The 19,679-nt window shown below is 38.6% G+C and overlaps 1 protein-coding gene across 1 annotated transcript in view; it reads right to left on the reverse strand.

The window, feature by feature from the left end:
- Window positions 1–19,679, reverse strand: part of LOC141588711 (cytochrome P450 87A3-like) — an 80,758-nt gene that overhangs the window by 43,727 nt on the left and 17,352 nt on the right. The window lies entirely within an intron of this gene.

Below are 19,679 nucleotides of genomic sequence, written 5' to 3' on the forward strand. Positions count from 1 at the left end.
GCGTGATTTCCTTGGGCAAGTAACGGTATCAAATGAGTTTTGGGATTCGAAAAAAAAAATGGAGATCAGTGTGAGTGATAGCATGAGATGGCCTGGACTAATTGGTGATAAATGTGAGTGATAGCATAATAAGAGAAGATCTATGGTAAGAAAGAGTGAGATGATGATATCGATATGAAATAATGTGATTTGAGTTTTAGAGCAATGAGAAGGTATCTGGAACACTAAAGGGTTAGGTAGAAGTAATAAGGAGTTGAATTGTTAACTGATTTTGTCGAGCGTAAAAAAAAGGAGAAAAGAATAAGGGGAGTAAACTAGGAAAATGTTCACCGGAGCTATGTTATATAAAAGTAAGGAATCGTCAAAATGTATGATGCTATCATGAGAATTGGAGTTAACGGTTATATAGGAGCTCCAGGACGACATGTTAATCATGAGTTTCGGGGAATTAAGGAAAGTAAAAAGCTGGGTGAAGAATTTCCACGATATGAGATCTTGGTGGTGAGTTAGATGACGATACAATTAAAGATAGTATTGGAAATAATGTTGAGGTAATTTTGTTGATGGGTTTGATTTTCGTTATTTAAGATGTTAACCAAAGATAGGAAAGAAACCGTAATGTTTAGAGATGAGTGTAAGAGGTTTGATGTCCGAACGATGGTAGTGTTGAGGTGTTGTCACTAGTGGTAAGGGTGATGATAAATAGGAAAGATGACCATTCTAAAGAGGTTGATTTTGTAGAGACCCGATTGATGTGTATGGTTGTGAGGAAGTATAAGATGGGGTTATAGGAGGTGGTTACTAGTAGTTGAGTATTAATGGTATGGTTATGTTTGGCAGGAGGTGATGGGTATGCGAATGGGAGAATGTCTTATGAGGGGCATACGAGTTAAGCTCGGGCGAGAGGTAACCTTTACCAGGTGGTAACTTAAGTGATCAGGATTGACTAGTTGGATGTGATTATGCATGGGTCTATGATGTGTATAAACGTTTGTTTGAGGTTTTGACCTCACGATAAGTGGTATGGCGTGATAGTCATAAAGTCGTTATCTGAATGTTCTGTAATATATGTTGGATACGGTAACTTAATGGGATGATGTTCAAAAGTGATAGTTTGGGTGATCTGGCATGGCTAGTTATACTTGTATGTGTATTCATGATATATGTTTATTCCGTGAAAAGGTATGGATGATATTCATGAGATTCTTGTCTGTTTATTCCGTATAATATGTTGTGTTATGATCTAGTAAAGCAGTTTTGAGTAAGTTTTCTTGTCCGAAAAGTTATACTGAGTCGGTATTTGTGGGAATTGTATGTGGTTGTGATGTCTATCGATGTGGTTGTTGTGCCTTGGGTGGTGATCCGAGCACGGTATTTCGTGTTGTGATGCGGGTATTTTCGCGCCGCGGTGCGGCTGTTGGTGGCGGTGTTGCGATGCCGACACAGGTTGTGGTGGAGTAGGCGGGATGATTACAATTCGAGTTTCGAAAGTACATGCCAGTTATGCATAGATTGTTGTTTTGTTGCCGCTGTTTCCTGTGAGTTTCAGTTTAGACAGATAGACGGTTGTTTTGTTTATTGATGTTTCTTACCAGTTTCAGCTTGGGAGTGAGGGTAGAGTATGATATGGAAGAGAGTTTTATATGTTTCCGTTGTTGTCTTGGTATAGTGATATTCTGTTGATGCGACACAGTTGTGAGAGGTTGTTACAGTAGTTTGACCTTGTTTTAGATGAGGCTTTGGTAGACATGGTAATGGCAAGTGAATTGTAGAACATGTGTTGTTCTGATCTGGAAGTTGCAGGTAGTTCATAATCTTTCATTGAGACAGTGAGTATAAGGTGTTGGTAATTAGTTTCATGTTAAGTTATGGATGAGTTTTGCGGTAATGAAAGAAAAGAACTTGAGAATCTAATGTGAGTGTGTGTACTAATTGTGGATCGTGTGTTATGAGTATGGAGATAGGTGCATGTATAGAGGACTATGTAATTTTGGCGGTAATAGGGAACAGTTGAAGTTTTGGTTAAGCTAAAGATTTTATGGTATAGGTTAGGTGGTGTGCCGAGTGAATTGAGGTATGAGAACTGTTTATGTAAGAGAGCCTTGGATATAGGAATGGTGAGTGTTTAGATTATAGGAGGTTATCTTTGACATGTGCTGGTGATGAGGATAATGAGAAGATATAGCTAAGGATTTAGTATTAGTGAGTTACGAGGACGTAGCATTTGTCTTATGAGGAGTAGGGTGCGTCAAAGAGATTTTGATGGTTGTAGATGTTGTAGTAGATTTGGAAGTTTGAGTCTTGGTGGAGAAGAAAGGATTGGTTTGTATTGTGATTGATATTGTTAAAAGGTCATAGCCGTGCTTGTAGTAGTTCGATGTTTAGGAATGAGAGAATACTTCGATATTGTTGACAGTTGGATGATGATGTTTAGGAGTCGAGAGTGTTGACAGTGGGATGAGGATGTTTATGAGTGTGAGTAAACTTCGAGGACGAAGTTCCTTTTAAGGGTGGTAGAATGTAACATTCTGTTTGATGTTCATAAGTGTCTTGATAATATTGGATTTTCTAGTGGATAATATATTATTGAAACGGAGCTAGCAGCGTTTATGGATGGTAGTTGGTAGTGTATGGAGTTAGTGTCGAGAGAGTCTATGATGTAGTTGATACGATATCGTGAGCCATGTTGTGGAGGTAGGAATAGTTGGTGGAGTTGGTGTTAAGAGTTCATGTTTTAAAGGTTGGGGTTTTATTTTGAGTTCTTAGTTGCGTTGTTGTGTCTTGATCGAGTTAGTATGTTTGTTTTTATGTATGGGTTGAACTTCGGGGACGAAGTTCCTTTTAAGGAGGGAAGACTGTAATACTACGGTTTTCTATGTCTACGGGTACTCTATCGATTGGTACATACTCTGTCGAGTAAGTATGTTTTTATACGAAACAGTAGTCTGCCTGATGGGTACTCGATCGAGTACGTGTGACACTCGATCGAGTAAGGGTCACTCGATCGAGTAAGTCACTTACTCGATCGAGTAAGTGTGTTTTACGGGTTTGTTCTGACGGGTTTTGCTAATAACGCGAGGTTAATATAAAAGGCTTCCGTCATTTTCTTTAATCACTTTTTCACCTTTCTAAACCTTTCAAAAGAAAAGAAGTTACGTAGTTCTCTCTCGTCGCGTTGTTGGCAAATTCTAAGGGCTAGAGTCGTCGGATTGTTGAGTTCTTTACGCCTGTGAGACCGTCGCATTGTGGGTAAGCTCCTAGTATGATTTTTATATAGTTTCATTGATTTTAGTTGAAACCCTAATTGGGTAATTTGGGGGTTTTGGGGAGTATGGTTGATGTTAGATTGTAATTGTATGATTGTGTGTTTATAGGAGATGATTTCGTGGAAGAACGATTGTGATTAGCTGATTGTGACGATCTTGGTGATTGCTTTCCAGGTAGGGTTTCCCTACTCAGTATTGGCTACATAATGTGATGTTTTTGTTGTGTTGTTGTTGTTGTTGTTGTTGTTATTGTGTTGTATCTCATATCGTTGTTGGATTGGTTTTGATGGTAGTTGATAGCATGTTGTTGATTGATTGTGTAACTGTCTGTAATCTTCGGGGTGCGTCCCTGGCTGAGTGGAGTCACTTGCAGGAGTGGCTTCACGCCCTTGATTCGCCTTCTGTGGAACCCGCCACAGAAGGGATGTGCACATTAATGAACATGGGTTTATCGCTCGATGGAGATGAGCGGGGCTTAGGTGGGAATGGCTGCGGTCCCCCACTGGCGGCGAGGAGTACCTGTTGCGATGGGTACTCTGGCAGGGCTACACACTTTAGTGCGTAGTCAGTGTGTGGAGATTGGAGATGGAGACTGGGGTTGTGTGGAGCTGTTTAAGCTGTTTGTGTATGTGGACAAGGCCCTCGGGAACTGCGTCCGCGGGATCCACTCTAGGCATAATCGACTCGAGGTTCTTTTGAATCGAATTAAAACATATTAGAGTCGCCACCAAGTGTTTTGGGAACTTGGAACCGTTCAAGTCAACTTTACACCTTTCGTCGAAAAGCATAAAGCCAATCGACTACGAGTGATTAAAGATAAAGACTTGTACCCTATATCACTCTATTTGAATGACTCTCGTAATCCAATGGTATTTAGACGGATCCACAAACCATAGATCTTGAGTAAGGGGTGAGGGTACGTGTTAGGAAGCCCATAAGGACACCTAACCCCGCCCGTCGATAACGGCCTCTACTAAGTCAAGTGTCGGAGTTCAAACAAGGTCATAGCTACTACGATATATGATATGCAAACATCGTTTTAAAACCCTAACATGTGACAACAATTTCTATGTCGTTTAATGCATGAATACTAACTTTGTCAAAGTTTTTTTAGCATGTTGGTTGATTTGAAATAAAAGATGCGCAAACACGGCTTAGGAGGAATGGGGGAACCATTGGGATCTATCCTATTACAACCCAGGCATTTCATGCCGACACAACGAGAAATAAATTACAACTCAATCTAATTACAACAACTATCGTAATTACTTTGACTCAGATTACAATACAAACTAACAAAATACAACTTAAACTATTAAGTCTTAATAAACGAAACAAATGTAAACAAAAAAGCTAAAGCTAAGTTAGACTAATTAAAGATGTTAGCCGAATTATTAGTTAATAAACAAATTAGATTAGAATTAAACTAATTAAATTAAAATAAATAAGTACAAAGGCTTGAAATAAATTAGATACAACTTATTAATTAAATTGAACTCAACTTATTAAAATTATTCACCAATCCATATTTATTAAAATAGGATTAGTAAACAATTAAAGAAACAAAAGAAGAAAAGAAACTAAAACTGGAAGACCCGTGCAGTGCACGGATCAGAAGTCAGACAGACCCGTGCAAGGCACGGTTTTTGTAGAAAAGCAAAGTTAATTATGTTTTAATTACGAAATCAGTAAAATAAATTACGAAAAAAAATTATTAAATTAAATTTACAGATTTTGAACCATAAAAGATAATTAAAACGACTTTTAAAAAATTAAAAATAAATAAAACAAATTAAAGGTTAATTAATTACAAATTGAATTAAATAAATACGAACTAGGTTAGGTACAATTCTAAATCGTCAACGAGTGCAAATGGAAAGGTGTTAAGCACGCACTTCCATGCTAGCGAGAAAATTAGTGAAAGGGAAGATGAATTCAATTAAGTTCTGAGTAATTGTTAATCGGTTTTTAAAGCTATGTCGATGTACCCTAATGGGTCTAATTAGGTTATCAAATCGATCTAATGTCATCTAAATGAGTTATATGTTAACAATCAGAGGTCATACTAACATGTAAATGGTCCAGGGGTAGGTCGAATCACACGAAACAGAAGAGAGGTCAAAAGCGAAGAACGAAGTTAGAATTTGTTTTATTTATGTCCTACCTTGAACACGAGGATATGTAAATGAGACGGGGGTGTACGACAGACTGATGTAGCGGTTTCTTTCCCATCTCAAGTCAACGCGGGTGTTCATGGTGGTACTTTAACTCATACTCGGACTAAACTAGTTTCATAGTTAATTAAACAATCGATAAACAAAAACGATAAACGAATAAAAACAAACTATAAAAAACAAACATAAAAAAAACGAAATAAAAGGGAGAAAGAGGAGGATTTGATGCACCCTCAACCTACATGTATCGTTGACACCGTCTTGGGTCGTAATCGATGGTAGATTTTATCTCGAGAGGCCGTCGTCGACGAAGAAACAAAGCAAACACGCGTTTTTATCGAATCTGGACAGCAACTTTCAAACAGCGATTTCTCCCTCGTTTCACGATGAAAATTCGATTTAAAAGATGTTTTGAAAACTAGAAAGAGAGGATAACAGAGATCTTAAAGCAACCCCTGCTCGTTTTGAGTTATTGGGCACGAAAAATGAGCACAAACAGAACTGGACAGACAGGAACAAACCGCGAAAACAGAGTGTATAACACTCTGTTTTTCGAGGGATTTCGTGTACTCTCAAGGGAAATTTGGCTCGTAAATCTTTGTCTAATGTGTAGATGGATGTTATATGGTTAATTAGGAACAAGAAACTCGAGTTTTGATGGAGGTTTGAAGGAGGAACGAATTGTTTTTCGAAGAGGACACACAAACTGTTTCAGTTTGGATGTCGGTTTTGTGGAGGGTTTTTGAGAGGCAATTAGGGTTTGTTTATGAGGTTTAAAGCTTGTGAGTGAAGGTAGGATGTATGGAGAACTTAGAGGAATGAATTTATGGTGAAGGGTGGGTATTTATAGGGAGTTAAAGTAGGGTAAAAGGGGGGAGAGAGGCAGACGGGCCTGTTGAGCATAGCTGCTGTCCAGCAGCTTTTGGGGGGTTTTCTAGGGTTTGTTTGGGGGTTTTTCTTGGTGATTAAGGTAAGGTAATATGGGTAGGATATTAGGGTATGGGTTAGGATTAATGGGCACGGGTTTTGGTGGTATTTGGAGCGGGTTTTGGACTCGGGTTTGAGCTGCGAAACAGGGGGGCTGCTTTGTGTATGCGGGCTGTTGGGGATGATTTGGGATGGAATTTGGGCCGTGGTTAAGGGGGTTCGAACTGGGTTGGATGGGTAGAGGCTTAGGTTGGTTAGTGTACTCGAGATTCGTGCCAACTCGTAAAGAAAACGGGCTCAAAAACCGAGCTAAAATCGCGCTCCAAAACGCGTGGTTGAAACGAGTTTTTCTCGATTTTCAAATCGATTTTTCAAATCAATTAACACATTAAAATAAATGATTTTTCAAACCAAATATACTCATAAAATGATTTTTCAAATCAAATATTTATTTTATTTTCAATAAAATAAACTTGGGAAAATAAATTCAAAATAAAATAAAATAAATTGAATTCACCTAAAAAAGCCATAATTTAAATATCATTTAAATTAATAAAATGAACTCACTTAAAAAAACATTAATTTAAATATCATTTAAATTAATAAAATACTTCATCGACGACGCCCATTCTACATCGTAAAACGAGCTCCAAATAATGACAATGACAACTAAAGAATACATGTGTCCTATCATCATCGGGTGTTTGTCGGGTTCTCTATAAATTCCAATATCGACGGATACGGGTATCTACAGAGCCCCCACTTTGACTGAGGCTTGGACAAGGAGAAAGTCAAAGTATACCCCAGGTCCCTCTCGACCTGAGGATTCTTCGGGTCGTTTATAGTCCATTAGACTTGCGTATATAAGCTCTTGACCATAAGAAGAGATCATACCTGAAACTTCGCTGGGGACTGACTCTTGCTTCCGTTGCGTCGAATTATCATTGTTGGTCATCGACCCATAAATTGCATAAATGGTGGGTTGAGCCTTATCCTCGGGCGCCTACGTATCCGTTTCTGACGGAATCAAACCCGCGTCGTAGTTCTAAGAATCGCCGACACATGCCCAAAGTTTATCATCTGCTGGCATGTGTCCAAAATTCATCATCTGTTGACACTTGCCCAAAACTTATCATCTGCTGGCACTTGTCCGAATGGGACGGGACTTTCCAAGGAGGTTGCCGCCGCTTTCATCATTTGCTTTCAGCTACGGAATTCTTCCATTTCATACTCTTGTATTGAATTGAATTCTGAGTGGATGTCATCCTTTTCATCTTGATAATGGTCTCTGAAGCCAACGGCTTCAGAGCCCCCAGTTTGTGATGGCTCTAAAGTCGAAGACTTTAGAGCCCCCAGTTGAAGCATATCCTGCTATATTTGCAACATAGAAAATATACGAGCAATAATCATCACTTAAGCACACTTGGATCATCGATCTTGAAGTTGGATCATTTGAAAGATTGGGTCATCGACCCGAAAATTGAATTTGAAAATTTTGAATGATTGGGTCATCGACCCGAAATTTGAGTTTGAAAGACTGGGTCATCGACCCGAAATTTGAACATGTTGAAAATTTTGAATAATTGGGCTATCGACCCAAAAAGATTCTACTACTTGGATCATCTATCCACAATTCGCAAAAAGTTTTTGAAATTTTGAAATTTTGAAAATTTTGAAATCGAACCTTGACGGGTGAGCATGAAATATGACTCAGACACTCCGTATGACCCGTAAACAACGTGGGCGTAGCCCGCTACCGTAAAACAAAAAAGGAAAATAAAACCGTAAGTGTGCACGGGTTTTAATTCAATTATTGACTTGTTGGGGGTAGAAATGTAAATTGGCCGTTCCGGCGCCAAAAGACGGCAAATGGGAATCACAAGGTCGTCGAACTTGGGACGGAGATATCGTATGGCATTGGCGTGCTCCCGAGGGCACATGGGAATCAAGATCACTTGACATTGACAAGGTGGATTAAACTCACGGAGCAACAATGTTGGCTTCGCCCAGACACTAAACACAGACTGATTTTATGAGAACACTTAGACATCACACATCACTCTTGTTGGGAACATTCTGTCACTCTTCTCCTCGCCTCCTTTCTTTTCAGCGAGTTTTTATCATTTCTTGCCACCGCCTTCTTTCTTTTCAGCGGGCTTTTACTATTTTTCTTCCACGCCTTCTTTCTTTTCAGCGGGTTTTTTCATATTTTCTGTTCCCAACACAAACCCACATCTATTTGACTCAGCATCTTTGCCTACACCGTTAGATAAAGCTCATTCCGAGACTTGATATTATTCATCCGAACCTATATCCTTATCCTAGCTTACATTGAGTACTAAGACCAACTCAAACAAAGGCGGCTTCATTTGGACTTGGTTAAGACCCGTAAGAAACCGACAAGATGACAACTTGGTTGATGAGTGGATTGAATCCCTTGTTCTGAAGGACTGCCTATGTATTCGCGTGGAGCGAAATCAAATCCGACGTAGTTCGATCATGGTGCATAAACATGGCATTTTGATTGCGTGTACACACTCGAAGGTTTCACCTAAGGTATCATGTCATATCCCATTCTAGCCTGTAAAGTACCGTTAAATCCCGTGTTTGGGGTTAGGTGTAAAAGGCTTGGATCTTTTGGGATGTGGAGCTTGGTAATAACAAGTTGGAATGGTTAACCATCATTCTGAAGGTTTTTTTTTTGTGGTGCTAAGGCCAAGGGCTATGGCTGCTGATGTGGTTGGAAAGGGTGTCTCGGGTTTGATGAACCACGAGTGCAAATGGGTTGAAAAATGATGAGGGTTCAAATTTCCATGTCTGGACCATAAAGGTTGGGTGTAACAACACAAGCGGAATAATTCTCAAAATTTCCGACTATCCCTTTGTAACTGTCTCAGGAAGGACTTAGAGGGTAAAGAGGTTACTACTTAAGCTTTTGGGTTTCGCCCATTGAACTTCAACTATGGGTACTTGACTTGACTTCTGGCTTCCGTAACTTCGACATTCAACCAAAACATTTTGCAATAACTTCAACATCTTTTTTTTCTTTTTCTCTTTTTCTTTCATCACTTTTCTTTTTTCATCTTTTCATTTTTTTTTTCATCTTTTCATTCGTTTTTTTTCATCTTTTCATTCTTTCATCTTTTTTCTCTCTTTGAAAATGATCTTCTATTCATTCTCTTAGTCATAAATGGATACACCTTGAAAATTTGGCTTCGCCAACTAATTTGGGTAAGAACTAACAATTCCTTGTTAGAACGGGTTAATATCTTCTCTCTTCGAAATGGGATGATTTTGTTGGGGAAAAGGCTTGCCTTCCATCATCGATAGGGGAAACAAGGAGCTAGTCCGGGTTTGTCATAGAATCATCTAAAAGCTTGTCACAAACATTGGTTCAGATGGAGGTTTTCTACCACCAGACATGGAATAGGTAAAGGAATCAAACACGGGATCCTATTGCACCTTACGTTTTGAAACGGGATATATTTCTACCCCAGGGATGCCTTTGAGTGTGTTGTGCATTATATCATGTTTTCGGAATGATTGAGGATTCAAAACAAGAGATATTTGGAAACAAAACTGCAACTTTTTATTGGGAAGGCAAATGCTTGACAGACTCGAAGGAACGATTCCTAGGACACACCCTAGGTCATCGCGGAACAAACGACTCAACTTCAAGAAAAGAAAGTCCTAGACTCGACTCGACTAAGAAAAGAAAACAGATCCCGACTCATAATTTTTCAAATCTGGTCTTGAGCTTTCCCTTGTTCAGCTGTCAGCTTAGATGCTCGGTTCTGGTCCTTGATCCCTTTGATGGTCTGCCTCCATCCCGAGGTAGTCCTATGAGGATCTACACCAGTGATGAAGGTTGGTGTATCGAATTGTCTTTTATTAACTTCGTTAATGAGAGGAGTACATTCTAGAGCAAGACTCCCGACTTGAATTTCATTCTTCGGGTTTGGCAAGAATTCAAAGCAATCCACAAATATTTTCTCAATAAACACCCCTTTCAAGTGACATGGGCGGATAAGATGGGAATAATCGACATTGTCTTCGACAGAAACAAAGTTGGCGTGATCGCCAAATGGATTGGTGATGTTATTGGGTTTAACAGCTGGGATTGGGAGTGTTCCATTCTCAATCATGTCTTGGATTTCGTGCTTCAGTCGATAGCATCTTTCAGTATCATGGCCTTTCCCTTGATGAAAGGCACAATAGGCATTTGGTTTATACCATTTACCTTGTTGATCAGCGGGAGGGTCCGGAGTTGGACCAATAGGCTTCAGCTTTCCTTGGGCTATGAGCCTTTGGAGAGCGTATGTATAAGTGCATCCGATATCGGTGAATGCCCTAGGTGTTTGGCGCTGCGACTTCTTCGATTGCCCTTCTAAGAGATTGATGGCTTCATCAATATGGGCCGTTGCTGGGGCCTTGCCCTTAGACGATGAGGCCCCTTGGTACCCTTTCGGCTTTTCAGCCTCTGCCCTTATGACATCATCTTCTACCTTTATCCCGATTCTTATCAATTCTTTGAAAGAGCCGAAATTCTGGTATTTCAGAGCATTGCGGTAAATAGGTCGTAGATTCTTTACGAACTTATCTACCATTTCAACTTCGTCAGGCTTCTTGGCTAACTTCACACTTTCAGCGTGCCATCTTGCAAGGAATTCAGTAAAGCCTTCTTTGTCTTTCTGTGTCATAACCTCTAGCGTTCTTATATTGGTCCGAATCTCGACATTGTCTGCATAGTGCTTACAAAACTCCACCGTGATATCTTCGAAAGTAGGGAAGTTCTTAAGGTCAAGATTATAGAACCACGCCTTCGGGTGTTCATCCAGAGATTGGGCAAAAATTTCAGAGAGCATGTCAACAGTACTCCCTTCAAAGTGCTAAGTACCCTTTATAGGCCTTAACATGGTGGATCGGATCTTGAGTGCCCTTGAACTTTGGGATGTCGGTGAGTACCATGTTCGTGGGCAACTTATCCTGAACTGGGGCATAGGCCCTAGCATTTTCATAGTGGATGTTCTTCCCCTGGGAGAGTTTCAGACGGTCTTCGATGAACTTGAACCGTTTCTCCAGATCTGTCAGAGGTGGGGTAGATGAAGAGGAATCTTCACCCAGCTTGGATTCGATCGCATCCATTCTGGTCATCATGAGGTTCACGGCCTCATTGAGTTTGTTAACAGCATCTTCCATTGCTTGACGTCGGGTTTTTGGCGGCCTTTCTACAAGAAAACCCCGTACTGAGTCAATATTTAAAGTAAGAGCCCCTGCACACTTAAGGACACGACCCCAACTTGACTCAAACAAAGACTCGACTTGAGACTGACTAACCAAAGGTTCGACTCACGGTTGGATTTAGACCTTGGTTCATTTTAGAATCGGCAAAACGACATGACTCAAACTGTCATAAATCGGTTATAAACCGGACTCGGTGTGGCCAAACCCGTGATTGGACTAACATAGCCCATAGGTTCGGGTGAAACGCCCTAAATGGCCTAGCTTGGGCGTTTTTGTGGACTATCCTAGACCAAAAGGTCGACCAACATGACTCAAAGCCCAAGAGGTGAGCTTGGGTGACCCAACAAGGTCGTGTTCTAGACTCTTAGAACGAAACACACCCGGCCTAACACGGCCATGACCTGGACACGACTTGACGCATTTCATGCTTGGTTGAGGTTCGAGAGGCATTTTGGATTGGTTTTGAAAAAAAACGAAAGATTGATTCGAAAATGAGATTTGAAATGGGCAGCATGCTGGCTATAAAAGCTCATTTTGGGCCGAAAATTCTAGTCCTATTTGGGCAGCATTCCGCGTTTTTAAAACCATACTATTTTGAAAGTAAGTTGTTCAAAAGTTCGGTTTTGAAAAGGACATGGGAAATTTCGAAAAGACTCGGGAAAACAATTTGCACATTGTCATTCTCATGTTACAAGGATGTATGCTCCTAGACATCTCTAAGTCTCGGCAAGTCTTCTACAAGAAGGTCTATATAGAGCAAGGTGTCTTAAGGTAGAGTACCTAGAAGATCGTCCCCACCATCAAGAACCACGCGAGGTGAAGTGGAAGCGAGCAATGTGCAGCTTCCTAGCATAGTGAGACGTCGCCCCCCACGCATTACGAAGAAACGCTGGGACGGCCCGGGCAAGTCCTTAAGGGTTTATGCATGAATCGTAGCACTATGAGTAATGTTTTACTTTCCAACACTTTCTTTTCAAGTTTCACCTCGGAGGAAAAGACCCTAGAAACAAAGTGTAACTAGTCCTCTTTTCCCCGGTGGAGTCGCCAAATCGTGGACAAGGCCCTCGGGAAGGCTGCGTCCGCGGGATCCACACTAGGCATAATCGACTCGAGGTTCTTTCGAATCGAATTAAGACATATTAGAGTCGCCACCAAGTTTTTTGGGAACTTGGAACCGTTCAAGTCAACTTTACACCTTTCGTCGAAAAGCATAAAGCCAATCGACTACGAGTGATTAAAGATAAAGACTTGTACCCTATATCACTCGATTTGAATGACTCTCGTAATCCAATGGTATTTAGACGGATCCACAAACCATAGATCTTGAGTAAGGGGTGAGGGTAAGTGTTAGGAAGCCCATAAGGACACCTAACCCCGCCCGTCGATAACGGCCTCTACTAAGTCAAGTGTCGGAGTTCAAACAAGGTCATAGATACTACGATATATGATATGCAAACATCGTTTTAAAACCCTAACATGTGACAACAATTTCTATGTCGTTTAATGCATGAATACTAACTTTGTCAAAGTTGTTTTAGCATGTTGGTTGATTTGAAATAAAAGATGTGCAAACACGGCTTAGGAGGAATGGGGGAGCCATTGGGATCTATCCTATTACAACCCAGGCATTTCATGCCGACACAACGAGAAATAAATTACAACTCAATCTAATTACAACAACTATCGTAATTACTTTGACTCAGATTACAATACAAACTAACAAAATACAACTTAAACTATTAAGTCTTAATAAACGAAACAAATGTAAACAAAAAAGCTAAAGCTAAGTTAGACTAATTAAAGATGTTAGCCGAATTATTAGTTAATAAACAAATTAGATTAGAATTAAACTAATTAAATTAAAATAAATAAGTACAAAGGCTTGAAATAAATTAGATACAACTTATTAATTAAATTGAACTCAACTTATTAAAATTATTCACCAATCCATATTTATTAAAATAGGATTAGTAAACAATTAAAGAAACAAAAGAAGAAAAGAAACTAAAACTGGCAGACCCGTGCCGTGCACGGATCAGAAGTCAGACAGACCCGTGCAAGGCACGGTTTTTGTAGAAAAGCAAAGTTAATTATGTTTTAATTACGAAATCAGTAAAATAAATTACGAAAAAAAATTATTAAATTAAATTTACAGATTTTGAACCATAAAAGATAATTAAAACGACTTTTGAAAAATTAAAAATAAATAAAACAAATTAAAGGTTAATTAATTACAAATTGAATTAAATAAATACGAACTAGGTTAGGTACAATTCTAAATCGTCAACGAGTGCAAATGGAAAGGTGTTAATGTTGGGGCTGGTGTCCTTTACAGTTAGTGCAAGGACATTTAAATCTCTAAAAGGATCAAAGGGTATACTTTTGTATCACAATCAGTTGGTCCACGTTTATCAATAACGGTTGGCTTGCTAGATAAGTTTGACGTTATTGTCATACAGATGGCGGTGATCAACTGGTCCCTAAAAGTCACACCTATAGGATACGTTTGAGAGATGTGACGGTATGAAAATACAGTCATGTAGATGCCAAATTTGACTAACCAGTTAGTCCGAGTTATTTGACTAATAATTAGTCAAAATGTGATGTTGAGATATTTTATTTAATACGGATTAAATAAAAATGGCTAAGACGAATTAAGCGGTTAATTCGTAAATTGAATATAAGCGTTTTATATTTAATTAAATGTATATTGAATATAATTATACAATACTGTCTTTGTCGGACATGTATTAATAATTCAACTAATCCGTGTTATTAGTTGATGATTTAATATCCGATAACCGATGACAGTTTATAATAAACACCGCGTTGTATACATTTTAGCCTCGGACCACGAGTTAAAAATAAGGAGAAAATGGAAGCCCATTTCCTCCTAGTCCACTCGGTTTGGCCGAATGAGAGGAAACAAAAAGGAGACCTTCACCTCACTTGTAACCTAATTGTCATTTGCAAAACAAACTAGGGTTTTGAGAAAATTGCCTCTCAAAATTCGGATCTCTCATCCAACAAAAACTCACAAAACAATCCTCTCAATATTGCAAGGCAATTAGAGGATTCATTCTAGCACAAGGGCATTTCTCGGACAATCTTGGGTGCATCATTTAGGAGGAGATCTACTTTGATCTCTCATTGCCAATTTGCACTAGGACCGAAGGTTAATTCTTATCTTTATCGTTTCATTGTCGTTTTCGTTTATGACCATGTTTCACATATTAAATTTACGTTATAATCCTTAAATTTAAAGGGTCTTATACGGATATTACCCTTCAGTTAAGCACGCACTTCCATGCTAGCGAGAAAATTAGTGAAAGGGAAGATGAATTCAATTAAGTTACAGAATTGTTAATCGGTTTTTAAAGCTATGTCGATGTACCCTAATGTGTCTAATTAGGTTATCAAATCGATCTAATGTCATTTAAATGAGTTATATGTTAACAATCAGAGGTCATACTAACATGTAAATGGTCCAGGGGTAGGTCGAATCACACGAAACAGAAGAGAGGTCAAAAGCGAAGAACGAAGTTAGAATTTGTTTTATTTATGTCCTACCTTGAACACGAGGATATGTAAATGAGACGGGGGTGTACGACCGACTGATGTAGCGGTTTCTTTCCCATCTCAAGTCAACGCGGGTGTTCATGGTGGTACTTTAACTCATACTCGGACTAAACTAGTTTCATAGTTAATTAAACAATCGATAAACGAATAAAAACAAACTATAAAAAACAAACATAAAAAAAACGAAATAAAAGGGAGAAAGAGGAGGATTTGATGCACCCTCAACCTACATGTATCGTTTACACCGTCTTGGGTCGTAATCGATGGTAGATTTTATCTCGAGAGGCCGTCGTCCACGAAGAAACAAAGCAAACACGCGTTTTTATCGAATCTGGACAGCAACTTTCAAACAGCGATTTCTCCCTCGTTTCACGATGAAAATTCGATTTAAAAGATGTTTTGAAAACTAGAAAGAGAGGAGAACAGAGATCTTAAAGCAACCCCTGCTCGTTTTGAGTTATTGGGCACCAAAAACGAGCATAAACCGAACTGGACAGACAGGAACAAACCGCGAAAACAGAGTGTATAACACTCTGTTTTTTGAGGGATTTCGTGTACTCTCAAGGGCAATTTGGCTCGTAAATCTTTGTCTAATGTGTAGATGGATGTTATATGGTTAATTAGGAACAAGAAACTCGAGTTTTGATGGAGTTTTGAAGGAGGAACGAATTGTTTTTCGAAGAGGACACACAAACTGTTTCAGTTTGGATGTCGGTTTTGTGGAGGGTTTTTGAGAGGCAATTAGGGTTTTTTTCTGAGGTTTAAAGCTTGTGAGTGAAGGTAGGATGTATGGAGAACTTAGAGGAATGAATGTATGGTGAAGGGTGGGTATTTATAGGGAGTTAAAGTAGGGTAAAAGGGGGGAGAGAGGCAGACGGGCCTGTTGAGCATAGCTGCTGTCCAGCAGCTTTTGGGAGGTTTTCTAGGGTTCGTTTGGGGGTTTTTCTTGATGATTAAGATAAAGTAATATGGGTAGGATATTAGGGTATGGGTTAGGGTTAATGGGAACGGGTTTTGGTGGTATTTGGAGCGGGTTTTGGACTCGGGTTTGAGCTGCGAAACAGGGGGGCTGCTTTGTGTATGCGGGCTGTTGGGGATGATTTGGGATGGAATTTGGGCCGTGGTTAAGGGGGTTCGAACTGGGTTGGATGGGTAGAGGCTTAGGTTGGTTAGTGTACTCGAGATTCGTGCCAACTCGTAAAGAAAACGGGCTCAAAAACCGAGCTAAAATCGCGCTCCAAAACGCGTGGTTGAAACGAGTTTTTCTCGATTTTCAAATCGATTTTTCAAATCAATTAACACATTAAAATAAATGATTTTTCAAACCAAATATACTCATAAAATGATTTTTCAAATCAAATATTTATTTTATTTTCAATAAAATAAACTTGGGAAAATAAATTCAAAATAAAATAAAATAAATTGAATTCACCTAAAAAAAGCCATAATTTAAATATCATTTAAATTAATAAAATGAACTCACTTAAAAAAACATTAATTTAAATATCATTTAAATTAATAAAATACTTCATCGACGACGCCCATTCTACATCGTAAAACGAGCTCCAAATAATGACAATGACAACTAAAGAATACATGTGTCCTATCATCATCGGGTGTTTGTCGGGTTCTCTATAAATTCCAATATCGACGGATACGGGTATCTACAGTGTACTTATTTCATTATGGCATTGTTTTTGTGTAATTAGTACTGACCCCGTTTAAATGTTTTAAAAACTGTGGTGATCCATTCGGGGGTGCTGAGCAGTTATTGAACAGGTATGAGACAATGCGCATGGGATTGCTGGGATGAGTCATCACGTAGCAGTTTTAGAAGTCCTCCGCTGTGTCGAACATTTTGTAGTTGTTTAGCAGTTGACAGTTTTGAGAACCGTGTATTTCCTTTTAACAGTTTTTAGAGTTTGGCTTGTATCACTTAAACTTTATTATCATTTAATACGTTTCGTTATTGTCTATTTGAGTATCATTGCCTCGGGTAACCGAGATGGTGACGCTCTCATACCTTAAGTGGTCCTGGTAAGGCACTTAGAGTATGGGGGTGTCACACTTAATAATCCCAACAACAATAAATTAAGGAACTTGATTAATTAAGCAACAAGGAAATCACACTTAATTACTCAATGTAAACAATGTTTCCAAAATCCAAACAATAAACACAAAGGATTAACAATGATAATGAAAATTATGGAAATATTAAGTAGTCTTACAACCAAAGATTACACCTTTGAGCCGGGTTAAGAACAGGAGATTAGTTCTCCATAGTAGATCTAAACCCAATAAAAAAGATGAATAATTCCCAAAATTACAACTTGATTAATTAAAATGAGCATAAGATGTCTTAACCTAGAGGAAAACATCCTATATATAGTTTAACATAACCTAATAATCATGGGCTTAACACAGGAAAAGCCCGTAACACAAAACGGAACAAACCCAGAAAACTCGTACCGTGCGAGTTCTGGGGTCTGGAAACTCGCACCGTGCGAGTTCTGGCTTGGAGTGCGCTTTTCAATCGTTGTTTGCTTGATCCTTGGAAGGCTTTCTCATGATGTTTCTTCAATGCTTGTTCTTCACCCTTTCTTTGATGTTTCTCTTGGTCTCTTGGCACCTCACTCTTCACTAGAAACCATGCTAAATGATAAAGTACTCGGAATTGGTCAAATAACGTTAAAATTATCAAAAACTGTTACCAAATGTTACCAAATGTATGTGCTCCAAATGATGCCAAACCAATGTAGAAATAGGAGCTCATCAAGCGGCCATCCCATTGTACCAGGTGGGAGGTTGCCATTACATTTCGGGTTATACCATTTGTATACCCAATGTGTGATGCATATAACAACCACGACAATAAGGCTTAGAACAAATGGAGAATGTGACCTCAAACTCGATTTCTTAATATGATTATTGTTATAGGAGGAATGATAAGTAGAAGTTGATGGCATGCATGCATCTAAGCACCATGAGTTGAAGCTACTTAAATAGTTACAGGAGTACTTGCATCTAGTTGGTACAAAGCTTTAGAATACTAGTTAGTTGTACAAAGTAGTTGGAGATAAAATTGAAAATCCTATAAAGTTATTATTATTATTATTTATTTGGTTTAAAATTGATTATTTTGCTTCCCTATACTAAGGCGCTTTATCATGTTCCCAAGAAGGAAAATAGGGTTGCTGATCAGCTCTCCAGACTCCATAAGAAAACGAGAGAGGGGGAGAAGCCTGTCACAGTGGAAACTATCAAGCAGCAATTGGCACGTGAACAGCCGTCTTTTCCAGGAAAATTTACCAAACCCTTCAGGAGGTCAAAGGTCAGAAGTCACCGAGTTATGGAGGGCTTGGAGTTTGAGAAACTAGAGTCCGAGTGTTCAGAGTTCATTTATGGATTATTAAATCGAAAGAAGTAATTGTTTTCCGGTTGAATTATGAGACTCTAGACTCACCTCTACTTATTGGTTTCCAGTTTTAATCGTACTCAGTACTTTTGTTCACATCTTATCGAATGAAATGCGACTATATATTATTTGTTTCAATCGAAACTGTTTAATATAATGTTTATCGTAACTTGTCATATAATATTATTTTATATATCTCGTTCCCCATTTTGTGCCATGCAGGATAAGTGCATGTTGTGCCATAAATGACAGGAAATTTGTTGAGTTGCTCAGCCTATCCAGGCCCGGTCCTGAGGTTTGTGAGGCCCTAGGTAAAAGTGTAGATTAGGGCTCCGTTTAAAAAATAAAATGTATGATCATTTTCTTTAAAGCACTAGTTCTATTACTGGTGAAATTCACGAGACTATCCACGTTTTTACGTTGATGGTGTTTTGTAAACCCGGATTCGCGATCGCATTGGGCCTTGTGGAAAAAAAGAAGACTCGTAAGAAAAAAAAACGTTTATTAATCAATAGGTATGTTGCCATAATATATCGCCAAAAATATGTTATGTTTATGACCACAATTTTACTAAACTTTATCACAAATTATTAATATTTTGCTATGAATATTGTTACGTTTATTAGTCTTTTGCCACGATTTTTGTTATTATTGTTGTTTGTCTTCAATATTTTGTCTTTATTTATTAAACTCCCTCCGTTCCGGTCATTTGTTTTGTTTTTACTAACTTTAAACCCGTACAAAAATTACACGGATCTACTCTGTAACGCCCCGTAAATTTCGGACCGTTAATATATTTCAAAAATAATTAATTAATCAAGTAAAATTTGACAATAATGTATTTAAAGTAAAAATAATTCAAAGAAATATAATTTTATTATATTTTGAAGAAAAGTATTTATTTTGATAGTTTTGAAATGTTTAAAAATAGTTTAAACCGTGTAAAATCTTTTATTTCGAGATAAGGGCGTATCGGGGGGAATATGACAATTCGTTTGAACGTTGGGTAAACGAATTTGGAAGTGGGTCGTATGAATACTCAATTTTATTGTAATCTCGTGTTTAAAGACTTTG

This window comes from Silene latifolia, chromosome 6 (genome assembly GCF_048544455.1).
Source record: "Silene latifolia isolate original U9 population chromosome 6, ASM4854445v1, whole genome shotgun sequence".
NCBI classification, from domain to species: domain Eukaryota; kingdom Viridiplantae; phylum Streptophyta; class Magnoliopsida; order Caryophyllales; family Caryophyllaceae; genus Silene; species Silene latifolia.